Source organism: Chelonia mydas, chromosome 11, assembly GCF_015237465.2.
Source record: "Chelonia mydas isolate rCheMyd1 chromosome 11, rCheMyd1.pri.v2, whole genome shotgun sequence".
NCBI classification, from domain to species: Eukaryota; Metazoa; Chordata; order Testudines; family Cheloniidae; genus Chelonia; species Chelonia mydas.
The window spans coordinates 50,031,850-50,048,033 of NC_051251.2; the positions used below are offsets into that span (position 1 = coordinate 50,031,850).

Below are 16,184 nucleotides of genomic sequence, written 5' to 3' on the forward strand. Positions count from 1 at the left end.
ATTCAATGTGAGCCAGACTCTGGAAAATTGGCATTGCTCAACCCCCTCCTCCTCCCAACCAACAGTTGCCCTTGTTTTTAGTAAACAAAAATATCACTGAAGTCCCCCTTTGAATCCTCCATGTTCCACCCCTCTCAACCCGCCTCCCCATCTCCACTCTCCTCAAGAGGGTTGTGTGAGCTGTGCAGTCCCTGTTCTCTCAGCATCTGAAGCTACTAATTCCGGGAGATCTAGTACAGTTATGCGGGAGATGGAGTCCTTTCCAGCCCACAGTGATTGCTACAGCTCAAAGTAGACTCCAAGATTTCTCTGACTCATGCCCCTGGCTCTAATGAGCAGATCTCTAGGCCTCCAAGCACTCCCAAGCAAATCCCCTTGCTCTGTTTCTCACTGTAATTCTCACATGCCACAGTGTGAGATATAGCCCATCTCTTAGATCATTAAGTCCCTGTGGCTCTAACTTCTTACAGTTCTAGCTTTAAATTCTCCTCTGCTTTTAAGTAAACTAGCCTTAAGATTGTCAGACTGGTAGAAATTGTTGTTATTTTTTAAAAAAAAGTAAAGATGGGTGACTCGTCCTGCCAGGTCTGTTTTCCCAACTCAGGTGCCTTCCATTGCTCTTTGGTACAGATTTCATCCTTGTCCAAGGTGAAATGGTAGTCAGCCTGCTGACTTTGATTGATGAAAATGCACGCATATTACAAATACACAGTTGTCTGTTACCTGATGGTAGGCAGCCTGATAGACCTATTGTTTTGAGACTGATACAAAGTCAATAAAATCACATACCACTTAAGAAGTCACATGCTCCACTGGCACTGCAGGTCCAAACCCAATCTTACAGTCTAAGGCTTACTTGTCTCCATTGCATGCAATAAAACAAAGAACTGAAAATGGCAAAGTTTACAGAGATACTTAACTGTGCTGCCTTGCACCTAAACTCAGATTTCAAGCTTCTACTCTTCTACCCCATTAAGATGTTGGGTTTGTTTGGACACAGAATTTTGATTAGCGATAAGGAGCTTTTGCCAGAATTTCACCCCAGATATTTACTATAGATTAAAATTGGGCTCCAATGGAGTTAAGTGTCACTGACGTTCCACATGAGAAGTTGTGGAAGAAAGTCATGCTCTCTTTACGTCAGAACTGTGTGTTATTTAACAATTAGTATTAGATTGCTGTATTCATACGACTTAAAGCTATGATACTGCAAGGTAAGGAGGTAGAATTCTAAAATACAGGATGCATGACAAGAGCTGGCAAGAACTGTGGAAGATCAGTATAAAGGGTTATTTTTTATGTTTGTCATTGGGATGGCCTGCATCAGACAACCAAAACAGATGAATTAATGAAAGGACAGTCATACTCCATGACTTAGTTCTAGCAAAGGGGTTGGTGACCCCCAAATGAATGCAATTTGTATAAAGATACTGTCCCTCTAGGGTTCAAGGCTAGGCTAATTTCACTGAACCATTTCTCCAACAATAGTATGTTAAATCCAGGTTGCTAATCCAAGGAATTTGATCATGTATCATTTCATTCTAACTTTGGCTCAGGACATGCCTGATTTTGTAGTTTTAGACTTGGCTGAAAGAAACGTTAAAAAAAATTCTCAGAATACTAGATCCACAGCTGTGGAAATTAGCATAACTCAATTGACTTCAATTGATTCACACTAGCTAAGGCTCTGACCCTTGAAGTGTAATATAAAATTGCTTGATACTGTAAAGTATGCATTAAAAATAAATCATCAATAATAGAGGTGCTACATATACTTGTACATTACAGCAGATTGATCTTCAAAAAATTAAGAATTACTCTAATTTTAAGAGCCAAATTCAACCTTTGTTGAAGGATGAATTTGGCCTATACATTCTATAATTTATTATGTGTTGTCATGTGGTAAAATCTGAATACTGCACCAAATGCTCTTTCCTTGAATGGATTGTATGTCATAACATTGTTAACTCAAGGGGAGTTGATCTGAAACCTAATTGATTAGAATGTCTTCACATTTCTGGTGATGACACTGGGATTTTGTGGCTTCTCTATGAAGGAATATCACAAATTATATGTTGTGGGAAATGTACAGTAGCAGTAGAGTTCCTGCTACTGTAGAGTTATTTCTGAATTTAATCAAATATTTTCTTTGAATTCTAAGGCTGCACTGTTACGTGCTGTAATTTACTGATTCTCTTCAGAAGTAGCTGGTGAGGGAGCAGCTAAGAGGCAATAATATGTAGCAATATCCTCTCCAGAAACCTCTTCATGTTAATTTAGACGATTGATTAGGTTACTGAGAAGATTACTTCTTTGGAGTTTTTCACTTTTCTACCAGTTTTCATCACCGCTTTTCTAGGTAAATTGAAGAACTTAGCTCACAGAGTCAGAAGCTAATCCTCTGAGTAAGTTACAATCGGTGAGAGACTTGAACGTTTTTCCTACCAAAGCATTATATTTAATCTTAAAATACTAAGTAAACAAACCCAAACGAGAGCTTGCAGTTAACATCAATGAGTGTTACGGACTGCAGGATGGCCTAATCCGCTTTGAATTTTCAGAGAAATTAATTCCAGACAGCTAGTAGGCCAAATGCTCTTCCCTCAACTTACATGGCTAGCAGCATGTAAATTAATGGAACTGTTAGTGTCTGGAAGGCAAGCAGGATTTGGCTTAATCTATTAATTTGGTGTAATACTAGGAGTAAGCTCATGCTTCCTCCTAGTATTTTGATCTGAAAAATCATAAAATTGCTATTCCTCACAAAATCACTGTTGAAAACAGAACAGAAAACCTCCATGCATGTCATTTGAGAGGGTGGGAATGAGAAGAACATATAATGGATTACCTGTTTCCTGGGGAACTGTTTTTTCTTATATTTGGTCTTCTGCTTTGGTGCGGCGTATTTGATAGGGGTCCAGATATCACATTTTAGTGAGGGGAGGTGGGATGGTTTTGAAAAATGGTATAATTATAAATTTACAAGCAGTTTTCCTGGCTGCTGAAGAAGACAGGAAGGATGGTCTTATGGCTCAAAACTTTTGGGTTCTAATTTCAGCTGTGTGTCAGATGTCCTGCCTGACACTGAGAAAGTCACATGCAGGGGAATCTTCAAAGGGCAGAGTTTGGGCAAATGACAGGGGATTGGAAAATTTGAGTATTTGAGTCTGTAAAGTATGTAATAAATATAAATAACAGAGGTGTAACATATACTTTTATTACAGCAGATTGATCTGCAACTAAAGTTACAAGGTGTTGTGGAAACAGGGTGACCAGACAGCAAATGTGAAAAACTGGGACAGGGGATGGGGGGTAATAGGAGCCAATATAAGAAAAAGACCCAAAAATCAGGACTGTCCCTATAAAATCGGGACATCTGGTCACCCTATCTGGAAATGGGAAGCATTAAGCGTAAGGGAATCAGTGTTGGAGTTCTGAAAATGCTCTATATGCACAAACATGAATGGAGCCCCAACGGAGCATGCAACAGGCTACCTATGGCAGTGCAGGCTTTTGAAAATGTTGGTGTTAATCTGTGTGGGTGAAATCCTGATCCTAGGGAAGTCAATGAGAGTTCTGCCATTTACTTCACTGGGGCAAGATTTCACCCTCTGCGCCTCAGTTTCACATCTCTAAAATAGGAGGAATAATAATCCTTCCTTATGTCTCAGGGGTATTGTGAAAACCAATTCATTATTGTTAGAGAGACTCTTAAATACCACAGTGGCAGCATCATAGCCAAGGATGTATCTAAATAAAAGTTCTGTGTCATGGTAGTAAAAATGATTTGTATAACAATAAAATACATTTATTTTGTAATAGGTTTTATATAGCACTAATTTTTTTTCCCCACTGGTATAAATTGATACAGAACTCCTGTACTTTTAATGAATCCATGCCGACTGGTAACGACTTGGAAACATGAAGTGATACTAAGAGCTGCAGGGTATCGGTATTGAACACATTGCTACAGGAAGATTATTTCTGGAAAAAAATGGTAGTAGCCAAGATATTTGAAAGAATAAGTATTTTCAACTTTCTGACCAATCCAGTTGCTTTTTTCTCCTGATTCAACTAAATAGATAACCACCTTTCACTGATTAAAATGATGAATGTATGTGTTGGGATCTGGGAGTTCTCTTCCTTTCAGTCCCAACAACAATATCAAAAGTACTTGTAATATACCATACAAGCTAACAGTGATCTTCATTTGTAAATTCCCGTATAATTATCTCTTTATTACATTAATTCTCCCTTTAATTTATATTACAGCTAATCCAAACGAAGTGGCCAGAACAAAAAGAAAAACAGTTCTATTAATTCAGTTTGACACGTGGCTCTTTAGTATGACAGCAGGCCTGGGAAGTGGAGGAGCTTTTTGACAACACATTAGTAAATGAAAATTGGTTCTTTCACGATACAGGCAATTCATTCCTCCAAACTTGCCATGATGTCAGTTGTGATTGTGCCATGCTAACAACAACGTACTTTACCTCTTGTTCCGCCTTCACTCCCTTAAAGGAGAGGCTGACAAATTAAAAATAATTAATTATGAATTTAAGGAGCAGACGCACTTGTAATTATCTCAGACATGCAGTGATTATGATAAGATCCCCTGAGGGGATCAGCTGGAGTGACTTCAGACTCCATGGTAATCGTTGAAAGGGCAACTAAATTACCTCCTGTCCCTGTGTCAGCAGAGCTTGAAATGTACAGCTACAATAATTGTGTCCGAGCATTGAGCATGACTAGAAGCTGAGCAGGTATTTTATTTAAGGGAGGTTGATTCATGAGCGTTGGAAAGACTGGGAGGCTGCAGAAGGGGGAACAGACAATCTTCAGTTACAGTAAAAAGACCTAAGATGAATGTAAACATTTTTTTTTAATGTGGGATTTGAGCTTATTGCTACTGCTCCTTGCAGTGCATTTAACAATTAGCTTTCTTTGACTTGCTAGTATGAACCCTGGGCTATGGGAGACAAAGTGTAAAATAAGCGGTGATCCTGCAAATACTTATCCATGCAAGTAGTTCTATTGACTTCAGTGCGACTAGTCATGAATAAGGCTTACACATAAAAGTACATTCCCAGGATTAGCCCCTAAGAACTGGGCACAGCAGTTTTTTCCTCAAGTTAAAAATTCCCATGGAAGCAATAGAAATCACATGTAACTTTTCATTTTAAAGTAAAGCATACAGATTATCTAACATACTCTTTGCAAGGAAAAACCTGTATTCTGAAATACCATTTGCTCGGTTTAGCACTTTTATCAGGGACTGGAAAGCCTTGGATATCTCAAAAGGAAAGGAAAGGAAATCAGAATTTTTTTTTAATTCATGCTAAAACAATATATTTTTCCATGTTGTCATAAATATAAAGGGAAGGGTAAACACCTTTAAAATACCTCCTGGCCAGAGGAAAAACCCTTTCACCTGTAAAGGGTTAAGAAGCTAAGATAACCTTGCTGGCACCTGACCAAAATGACCAATGAGAAGACAAGATACTTTCAAAAGCTGGGGGGAGGGAGAAACAAAGCCTCTCTCTCTCTCTATCTGTGTGATGTTTTTGCCGGGGACAGAACAGGAATGGAGTCTTAGAACTTAGTAAGTAATCTAGCTAGATATGCATTGGATTCTGTTTTCTTTAAATGGCTGAGAAAATAAGCTGTGCTGAATGGAATGGATATTCCTGTTTTTGTGTCTTTTTGTAACTTAAGGTTTTGCCTAGAGGGATTCTCTATGTTTTGAATCTGATTACCCTGTAAGGTATTTACCATCCTGATTTTACAGAGGTGATTCTTTTTACTTTTTCTTCTGTTAAAATTCTTCTTTTAAAAAACTGAATGCTTTTTCATTGTTCTTAAGATCCAAGGGTTTGGGTCTGTGGTCACATATGCAAATTGGTGAGGATTTTTATCAAACCTTCCCCAGGAAAGGGGGGGTAATATTTGGGAGGATTTTGGGGGGAAAGACGTTTCCAAACGAACTCTTTCCCAGTAACCAGTGTTAGACGTTTGGTGGTGGCAGCGAAAGTCCAAGGGCAAAAGGTAAAATAGTTTCTACCTTGGGGAAGTTTTAACCTAAGCTGGTAAGAATAATCTTAGGAGGTTTTCATGCAGGTCCCCACATCTGTACCCTAGCATTCAGAGTGGGGAAGGAACCTTGACACATGTACAGGCATTAACAAAAAGGGTTGAAAGGTGCGTTCCCATTCCTAGACAGAAAAGCAGACCTCTACAAAGTACCAACCTCCCTAATATTAGTTCTTGAACCACAACCATGTTTATCTGATTTTTTGTCTGCCGTTGCAGCAAATGAAATCTGCTGAAAGCAAGCAGACCTACAAGAACCAACTCTGGAAGAGACACCTGAGTGCTGCAGAAACCAGAAGTGAAATCCTGGCCTTACTGAAGTCAATGGAAGTTTCACCCCAGGATTTCACCCCATCTGCCTTTTCTGAATGGCATATGTTACCCAACCTAGGATAATATAATTTGTTAAACAATGTGTATATAAAACTGGAAATTAAAAACAAGGAGGAGGAGGGAAAGCTGCATTCTGCTACTCACCAATTAATTAGCAAGATAAATCTATGTATTAACATAATCAGTGAGCAAAATAAAGGAGAAAATAGGAAACCTATGTTACTTTCAATATTTGGATACAAACAGAATTCTTGAGGGTGCTTTATGATGTGTCAAATTGAACTGTAAGAAAGTGAACCTAAATCAGTAGGCAAGAGATTTTCAAAGACACAGACAGCAGTTAAATAGCTAATTCTCATGGACTTTCCATAGGCATTATGTGCTTAGTGGCTAGTTCTGCCTTTCAAAATCTATGGACACCTATGTGGTGTTGAAGATCCCAACCCATAGTTAAAGTTTCTGTATTTCATTTATGCAGGGGGTGCTGCATGCCCACTTACTCATTCCTGGAACAGACCAAGGCCAGTTCTGGGGAGGGGGCAAGCAGGACAATCACTCAGGGCATCAACTCCCAGGGGCATCAAACTCCTGTACTGCTCAGTGTTTCCTCTCCTCCCTGCACTTTGCTCCTGAGTGGCCAGCTCAGCTGCTCAAGGCGGGGATGGGGATGTTTTTCACCCTGGCCAGCTAAATGGCTTAGATGACTTCTGGAGCAGAGGGTGAGTAGGAACAGGCAATGGCAGGAGCTTTGCCGCCCATGAGAGTTGGATGAATAATTGATTTTTCAATTTGGTGGCAGTTCTAAAAAACACTGGGGGGAAAAAAACAGGTTAGGGATTAAATGAATCTGAATTTTTTCAGAATTTGTGGTGAATTGAAAAAAGTCTGTTCCAGAGAAGGGATTTGAACCAGAATCTCCCACATTCCAGGTGAGAGCCGCTGGGCTGTTGGTTACAAATTGTGGGGGGAAGGAATCAGCACCACCAACTGCTACCTTTTGCGAGTGGCCAGAATTATTACTATCAAATTTGCAATTATTTTGAGGTTGACTAAAACTGCATTTTTTGTCAAGTAAACTATTCATCCGAAAAACTTTGGCCAGCTCTCCTGGCCAGTCCAGCTGAGCTGGAGCAAGGGGCAGTAGTAAATTACTACCACTCCCTCTCTCCATAAAATAAGGAGGAAGGAAAGTAAGAACTGTGCCTCAGAGCCATGTCTCTGAGGCACATGGCTTCCTCAGCTACCCCTAGGGTGTAAGCTTTGATAGCTAAAAACCCACTTCTTTAGATGCATGGGGTAAAAATTACAGGCAAATTACAGGTAAATTTATATTGGCATACACACACGTGGGTATCTGTAATTTTATGTATGTTATGCCTATATCTGTAATTTTCACTCCATACACCTGAAGACATGGGTTTTCTACCCATGAAAGCTTATGCCCAAATAAATCTGTTAGTCTTTAAGGTGCCACCAGACTTCTTGTTGTTTTTGTGGATACAGACTAACATAGATAGCTACCCCTCTGATACTTAGTACCCCTAAGGTGGTGAAGCTTACATATCATCTCTTGCTCTGGGCTATACCTAAAGTCACGAGACGCTATACGAACTTATTTCTCACCTATCCTTGAGAATAACATACCAGGATTTTGGAATAATGCTAACTATTACACCATCTCCTTTTGTATTGAGTTAATATATGTGGGATAAAAAATAAGAATGAAAAAAAGAGTAATAAGAATACTATAGAGTCAGGCTAGACAGTAGCAGAGGAAAAAGAGTCAGAGTCTAAACCCTCTTTTTGATTTCTATGAAACTGGAAGTAACAATAAAATTTCTGAAGTATAGTGTATGTTCTGTCCTAGTTCTAGTCATGACCAGAGAAAGTTTTTAGAATAATTCAATCTGACAAAGAATAACGGAGGATTTCTTTAATTCAGTGTTACACTTACTACAGAATGCTCCGTGATCTTCCACAATCAAGTTCTAGAGCACATGAAAACTCCTATACACAGGAATTTATGGAATAGGTAACAAAAGGTCAGCTTAGTCCCATTTGCCCTGCCCCTTGCTTGTTAAAACTTCTTTCATATTATGGCCTTACTTCTTCCACTGTTTCACACATTCTGAGCAGTAGGATCATACAGACAGAAAAAAATTAGAATGAATTTTGTTTTAAAAGAAAAGAATATCACAGCATTAAAATAACCCATGGACTAAAAGTGAATGTTCGCAAACCTATCTTACCACTGTTTTCCATGGGAGCATAGTGAATGTGGTTTAGTTACTCTGTTTAATTCTGAATTTAGTTTAGTTTCGTATGCTTGTTTTGTAGGTTTATATTATAATGCCGCCTGCAGTGATTGAGTATGAATACCAAATTTGAGGCAGACTGTTGGGACCCATGGCACAAATGCAAAATTGGTTTTGAACTCTATACTTAGGTTTCACCAACCAAGTGTAACATCCTCAGGCACGAGAACAACCTAAACATGGAGTCACAGACAGTCTCCTTGGGTACTCCAATCTATCTTCCCACACAGGTGGGCATACCCTTGTGAGAGATGATCCCTTACACCAAGAATCAATCAGGTTATTATCAGTCCTAAAGGACCAGCCACTTACCCCAGGACAATTGCACCTTAGATCTCACACCAAAGACAACGCTTGTAGCCAATCCTATAATAAACAATATGAGAATTTATTAAATAGGAAAAAAAAACAAGAAAGTTATTTACAAGGTTAAAACAGGTAATACATGCACAAATTATTTACAACCTTAACTTTCAAAGGATAATAGAAACTTCTATAATAAATAAGCTCAGTTTGAACTTTAGGGCTAGCCTTGGCTAAGCAGCTGGGGATCGCTTACATGTGCCTAGAAAACCTTGTCCCCCCCACTTCGCCCCCCAGGGTCCAAGCAGCATAGAGATACAGTTCCTTCTTGTAAGGGATTTTATCCCCTTCCCCCCCTGTGCTCTAAACTGTAAACTCAGCCACTTGCATACTCATCTTCGGGGGGGGGGGGTGAGTGGGGGGCAGAATAACACATGTATTTTGTCCTCTTTAATGCCACACAATAGTCTGTCTGGTGTTGATAGACCTTTCCTGTTGGGCAGGATGTAACCCTTTCTGTTGGTGATTAGCATTTGACTCTTGCTAATGTCTCTCTCCTGTCTGGTGATTTACACAGTTACAGAGGTTCACAATACAACTGCTCAAATGTTACCTTACAATATGGGGTACAGACGGTATAAGTGAGGATGCTACATGCAGCAACTAACAAGCATTCGATAAAGTTTAAACACTAAAACCATTCTTATAATAAAATGCTTACTTTAACAATACTAACACACAGGTGAGACAGACCAGTCTCAACTGAATACTGACAAATACATAATTGGAATCAGAGACCGTGGCATGAACTGGCACTTGCTCTGCCAGCATCACAATAATTGTGGGAGGATTTATGAAGATTTATTAAGGTAATTTAGAACATAATAGATCTCTTTTTCTTGTACTTACCCTTTTATTGACCTCTGGCACCTTCCACTGAGGCAGTGAAATAGTTTGTATTGCTTTCAAGCTGCACAAATTCACCTACCACCATGTTTTCATGATATTTTGTGTCTTCTGATCACTGGAAAACTGCAATTTCCTCTAAGAACCCTGACTCAGAAGTATTTTTGTGTTCTTATGCTGGGGTGTTTTGATCTTTTAGAAGAGCAGCTCATTGTTTAATCTTAACTATTGGTCCCTGGCAGTTAACTGGCCCACCTTCTCACTTGGCAACTCTGGACTGGTATTGTCTATGCTAATATCTTCAGAGCTGGTTGCATGTCTGTCCAGGACAAAGAAAGGAGGTAACAGAAAGTTTGGCTGCCACTATTGTCATATTCGTTTAAATTAAAAGCCGTGTTAGTAAGATTAATATTTCAATCTTCCTGCAAGAGTTAGGGTCATATGTAAACATGAATACAGGGAAACACATAATTGGGTGAAAGAACATAACTGGCTTGTTTATATTGTGATTGCTAGGAAAATTTATCTGCGTAGGCTGAACTTTATTTTTATTACTTAGCTTGTTTTAACATGCAATCTGTTTTGGATCAGACACCTAGGATAATATAGCACACTCCTATGAAAAGACTTTTAAACACTGCTTCTCTGCTGCTTAATTCACTTTGGTATGTCTGCCTCAAAAGGCATAACCCTGAGCATGCTTGGCAGTGCAATTAAGGGCAAAGTCAACAAACTGCTATGAATCAGCTCTGCCATCACACGGCCTGATTCTGCCATTGAAGTCAACAGCACAGGGATTTATTAAATACTCTATGGTTTAGAGGTCTGGGAACAGAAGAACATTTATTGGTTCACTAGATCAGTTACCCAGAGTCAAACTGCAGCACTGAATACAAACCTTCTAGTGAGTCACCGTGTCCTAATGGCTTATAGGAAGACCAGCTCCATTGATACTGATGCATGAAAGTAATAAAATCTATAATTAATGTTTTCCTTGGCTGTAAATCTTTCCCTGGTTTTGGCTGATGAAATTCTGTTCTGTTATTAAGTGCAGTGCTGTTTTACAGAACCAAGGGTTTAAAAGAGCATAAAGGAGCTAGATAAATGCTGAATATATTTACATCATCAAGAAACATAACATTCAGGGAAGCAAAAATTTAGAAGTTATTTACACATCAGTTTTGTTTACTTTTGTTTTTTTTTAAACACATTCAACTGCAGGGGAATTTACTGTAATGAAGCATTTAATGGCATTTGTCCAAACTATCCTGCAGGCAATATTGAGTTGTACAGAATTTCTTTTAAAATTCTGCTTCACGCACATTAGACAGTGTAATACATCATTTATATTATTCTCACGGGTGTCCTTAGACTATCTGAGCTTGCATAAACCAAATTAAAATAAAAACAGAACTACAAAAACATCTGCTAGTTTAGTAGATCTGTGGTAGAACTTTACATTTCTTCTTATTTTATTTCATTATGCTGTACCTTTGGGGACTTATTAATCTTCAGTACTTGTAGTGCAACTTTTCTGGTAAGGTATTTATGATCATTTCTGTTTAGTATTTTATCCCTCCAGGGACCAACACTATTTGAATCTGTTCTCATAATATCAATGGCACAACATAAATTCAGTGAAGGACCAAAGGTTTCCTTTTTTCCGTAGGTCCTTCCTTGACAGCATCGAAAAGGAACAAAAAAGGTGTTGCATGCTCACACTTGCATTTATGAGAACATTGCTGAAATATATTTTGGCCTGGATCCTACAAACACTTATGCATATGTGTAATGTAATAACATGATACATGTGAGTAGCCCCATGGATCTGAAAGAGACCACTCAATCATATGAAAAGGTATGGACATTCTTAAGTTGTTTGCAGGATCAGGGCTATCAATAGTATACAAACACTAGAAATCAGCCTTTTCTGAGAAACAAATGCATAATAATATGTATTATTTAAAACCTTAGTTGGAGTATGGTTGTGGAAATCTAGCTACTTAACCCAGAAAGTTGGACAAATAGGTTTAGTCGTGTGCAAAATTCATAATTATGTTTTATTACGTTTTCAAAAAATTAAGGCATATCATCTTTCATGAGTTACCATCCCCCAAATTCTGCCTTGTTCACAACTTGTATAAATTGACTATTTTTGCATTCAAAGTGTATAAAAACAGAACTGATCTGGCAAAAGCCACCACTACTTGGAAAAAATTACTAGACTTTAGCAGTTGATTCTGCGCAAAAGGGCCAATATGAAGATTTAGAATGAAGTTCTGAAAACTGAATTTTTGGCAGTCTTACATTTTCCCACTGAAATAGCATTAGAGTATAGTGTAAACAGACTGCTTCAGCTGACACAGGAAAACTACTTTTTAAAAGGACATTTGCCTTCCATTGTCAGTGAAACACATTCATCCTTTGGAGTTTATGTGCTTTCATAGATTTAGAATGCGTTGCAGGACGAACTCATCTCTGTTAGATGGGTGTAACTTCATTGTAGTCAATAAAGTTACAAGGGGTTAAAAACAGAACTTAATTTGGAAGCAAAATGTGATTCTGTTTATGTTGCAAACCAGCCATTCTGATTTTAGTAGAATGGTCATGGGATATGTCCAACATATACTTTATAAAACACTTCATTAAAGGAGCTGTTCTAAGGGCCTCAGAAATAGTGGCATGACTGCGCCCTCATACAGTTTAATTCAATTGCAATTGATTCCGTTACAAGTTGAAATCATATATTGGAGGGAAAAATTGTGTGTCGTGTTCTCCCCACACTGAGCAAGTTTAAAAATATGTATGAGGTGTGTTTTGGCATGACTTTTCTCTCGTAAAAATCCAGTAGATTTTTTTGTCCAACAGACTTCCCAGTATCTGATGTTCATTCATAGTGATTGCAGATGAACATCTGGTCAGTTTATAGAAATGGTACAATGTCATATTGAAGCAGTATTTTCTTGGTTTGATTTTGTCATCTGCAAACTTTATCAGTAATGATTCTATGTTTTCTTCCAGGTCATTGCTGAAAATGTTAAATAGACTATAGCCAAACACCAGACCCTGTAGAACCTGGATAACATGCACCTTGCTCAGTAATGATTCCCCATTTACAAGAGTTGTCAGGTAGCCAGTGCTTAATTCATTTAACACATACCATGTTGATTGTGTATTCTTTTAGTTTCTTAGTCAAGATGTCATGAAGTATCTAGGCAAATGCTTTACAGAAACCAATGTATTTTACAGCATCTCTTTATCAACCAAACTTGTAATCTCATCAAAAAATGAAACCAAGTTAGTTTGACAAGAACTTTTTTCCCCGTTGGCACGAATTATATTATCTTTAATTCTTTATTGAGTCCCATATCAGGCATGCCATTCTTTTCCTGGGATTGATATCATGCAGACAGGCCTATAATTACAGGCATCATCCCATTTACCCTTTTTACTGTGAGAAAATGGCCAATGTTGGTATGGTGGGTCCCACACTTTTCTTGGTGGCAGGCTTAGAGGCTTTTCTAGGCCCCTGCTCTTGGGGCACAGATGGCCCCACTAGTGGCCCAGGAAGGTTGTAGAGGAGGAAGTGGGGGAGGGGTCTGGGTTTGCGCCTCACTCTGAGCCCTAGCCCCTCAATCCCTGCGGGTGTCTTACTCTCTTCCCCTTTGGGTAGGGTTGCTCTCAGTCCTTGACACTGGGAGGGGGAGTCTCCCTGCCCTGCTTGGGCAGAGTACCCTTCCTTTGGTTCGCTGGTCTCTCAATTCTCAGCAACATACCTCCAAACTTCAGTCCTCCTGCCTTCCTCTCACACACTGACTGCCTGAAGTTTTATAAGTTCCTGACAGGGCCTTAATTGACTACAGGTGCTCCAATTAACCTGTAGCAACCCTCCCTAGTCTACAGGGAACCACACCTTAAATAGCCTAGGGCTTATATATGCTCCTTATACCACTCTCCTCAGCTAGCACTCGCCCGCATCCCAGTGCTCAAATGGACCACTCTCTTACTGCTCCCTGGCCGTGCTGTATCACTTCACATTACATATTGAGACAGCATTAGCTTTCCTTTAGTTGTCTAAAATCTTGGTAGTGTTCCAAAACCTACTGAAATTCAATATTACCATCAAAATAGCTCTTTGGCTATTCTTTAAAACTCTTGGATGCAAGTTCTCTGGACCTGCTGATTTTACAATGTCTAACTTTATTAGCTGCTGTTTAACATCCTCCTGAAATACTGAGGATCTCTGTGTTTATTCTAGATAAGTAATGAGTGACTTCCCAGGATAGGGTCAAAGAGGTGCCACAAACCTAACGCATATCAAGCAGAGGGCACTCATATACCTTTTATATTTGGGAGAGGCTTCAGGCAATAAGCATTGTATAACACAACTTAATATACATCTCTATCTAGAATTAATAGCAATGTTCGAGACCAACACATCATTTCCTCACAGTAATATCAGCTAAATAGAGGCCCTAATCTTTCACTCATTGGTTTCTAACCCCATTTTTTCTTGTTAGGTCACATGTAAACATAGTTTAATATAAAATAATCCTTGAACTAAAAGAATCCTTTGGGATATGAATCCTCAGAATTTGCTATTGTAAAATGAGGGTTTGTTCCCCCCTCTTTGCATGTTTAATCAGCTCTCTAGATAGGCTGGAAAAAGGTCAATGAAGAGGGCCAACGGTTCTTTAAAAATAATAAAACCAAGTCCCTTATACAGCTTTTTTAAGACTTTTGGATTTTCAGTTTTGCATTTCTGGAAGATAATCTTAAAGTCATTGGGAATTGTTAGAAGTAGTCAGACAGATTTTAGCTTATCCAACCCCCATTTGAGCCAAACATTATGATATATTTTGTCTAATTATATATCTTATGTTGGATATTATACTTATAGAGCAGTATTCCATACTAGCTAGACCACTATCCACAGTTACTGCTTTTTATAATAATATAGCAAAGCATTAATGTAACAAAACTAAAGAACAAAAAGCACAACAAACTGAGTTTGTGCTGCCAAGAACATGATTGGGTGAGACCACTCTAACATGAGGGGAGTAATAAAATAAAATGACCGACTTTGGCTCACACAGTTGCCAAAATGACAAGGAAAAATACATTTTAATGTAGCTTTCTTTGCGCCCCACCCACTCCATGAAATACTTAGTGAGGTTTTTTGGAACATCAATGGGGATAGATTTACAATTAATTTACTAGGTAAAGATAGAGGCAATTATGCCACAAGAACATTCCTGTTGTGCTTTATATGAGTGTGAATAACTTGTCTGCAAGTACTTTATTTTTGTCCCTGTGAGTCACTGCTATTTGTTAGTTAATATCACCTGTAAATTTAATCAAGGAGCTCTGCTAACTACAGTAGGGAGTAGGGAATTAATTTTAGTTGAACTTACTTAATGGAAAGACTCAATAATTGTTTACATTATTGCATACCTGTGATGGATAAAGTAGGATTTTTTTTAGTAAATCTGTATATTTGCATGATTTGATGTAGACTTCCCAACAATGTCATGGGAATCTTGTTATGCGATTCCTATGTTAGTTTTACAGGCTCTGGAAGTCCAGATAGTTCAGGTAAACTACTTTTGTAACCCACTAAATATGTATGAGATACTTATGTAACCCATTAAAGTTTGATTACACAAGTACCCACGAAAATTCCATTTTACTGCAGGAATAGTGAGCGGGTTCCATCTGTTTTGACAGTGGAACTCCCATTTGTGGATACTAACAAATATGATAAATATGCAATTTTGGATAGCTGTGGACGCCCATATGCTGAGTTGCTCTAGTTTGGAACAAAGACACCAGAATATAATAAAGTTGCTCAGACTGAAAAAACAAAAACAAAAAAAACAAAAAAAAATCAAAGTTTGTAAGAAGACAATGAGGGTTAACTACAACTCTTCATAAATCTAAATGCAATTTTATCATTACAGCAAATTCTATGCATTTCTTCAGTACCAAAAGGTACACACAGATCTTATGCCCATGATATTATGTGGACTTTGAACCCACTCCTACAAGGTGCTAGGCCACTCTGGGCAAGGTGCAGAACTCCAATGGGAGCTGAAGGTGCTTCATCCCTTGCGTGATCAATAATACATAAAATGAGAATCAGCAGGGGACATAAAAATCTTGTCATTTGAGATATAGCTTGGTAAATAAGATGTAAGTAGTGAACTCATAACATAGAAACTTTTCTCTCAAACGGCA

General features: G+C 38.5%; 1 long non-coding RNA gene across 1 annotated transcript in view; it reads left to right on the forward strand.

Moving 5' to 3' along the window:
- LOC122462448 overlaps positions 1-15,940 on the forward strand; it is a 42,166-nt gene extending 26,226 nt beyond the window's left edge. The window contains exons 3-4 of the long non-coding RNA XR_006284981.1: positions 6,310-9,910; positions 11,617-15,940. This is a non-coding gene — a long non-coding RNA (uncharacterized LOC122462448). The remainder of the gene's footprint in view (positions 1-6,309; positions 9,911-11,616) is intronic.
- The last annotated feature ends 244 nt before the right edge of the window (positions 15,941-16,184 follow it).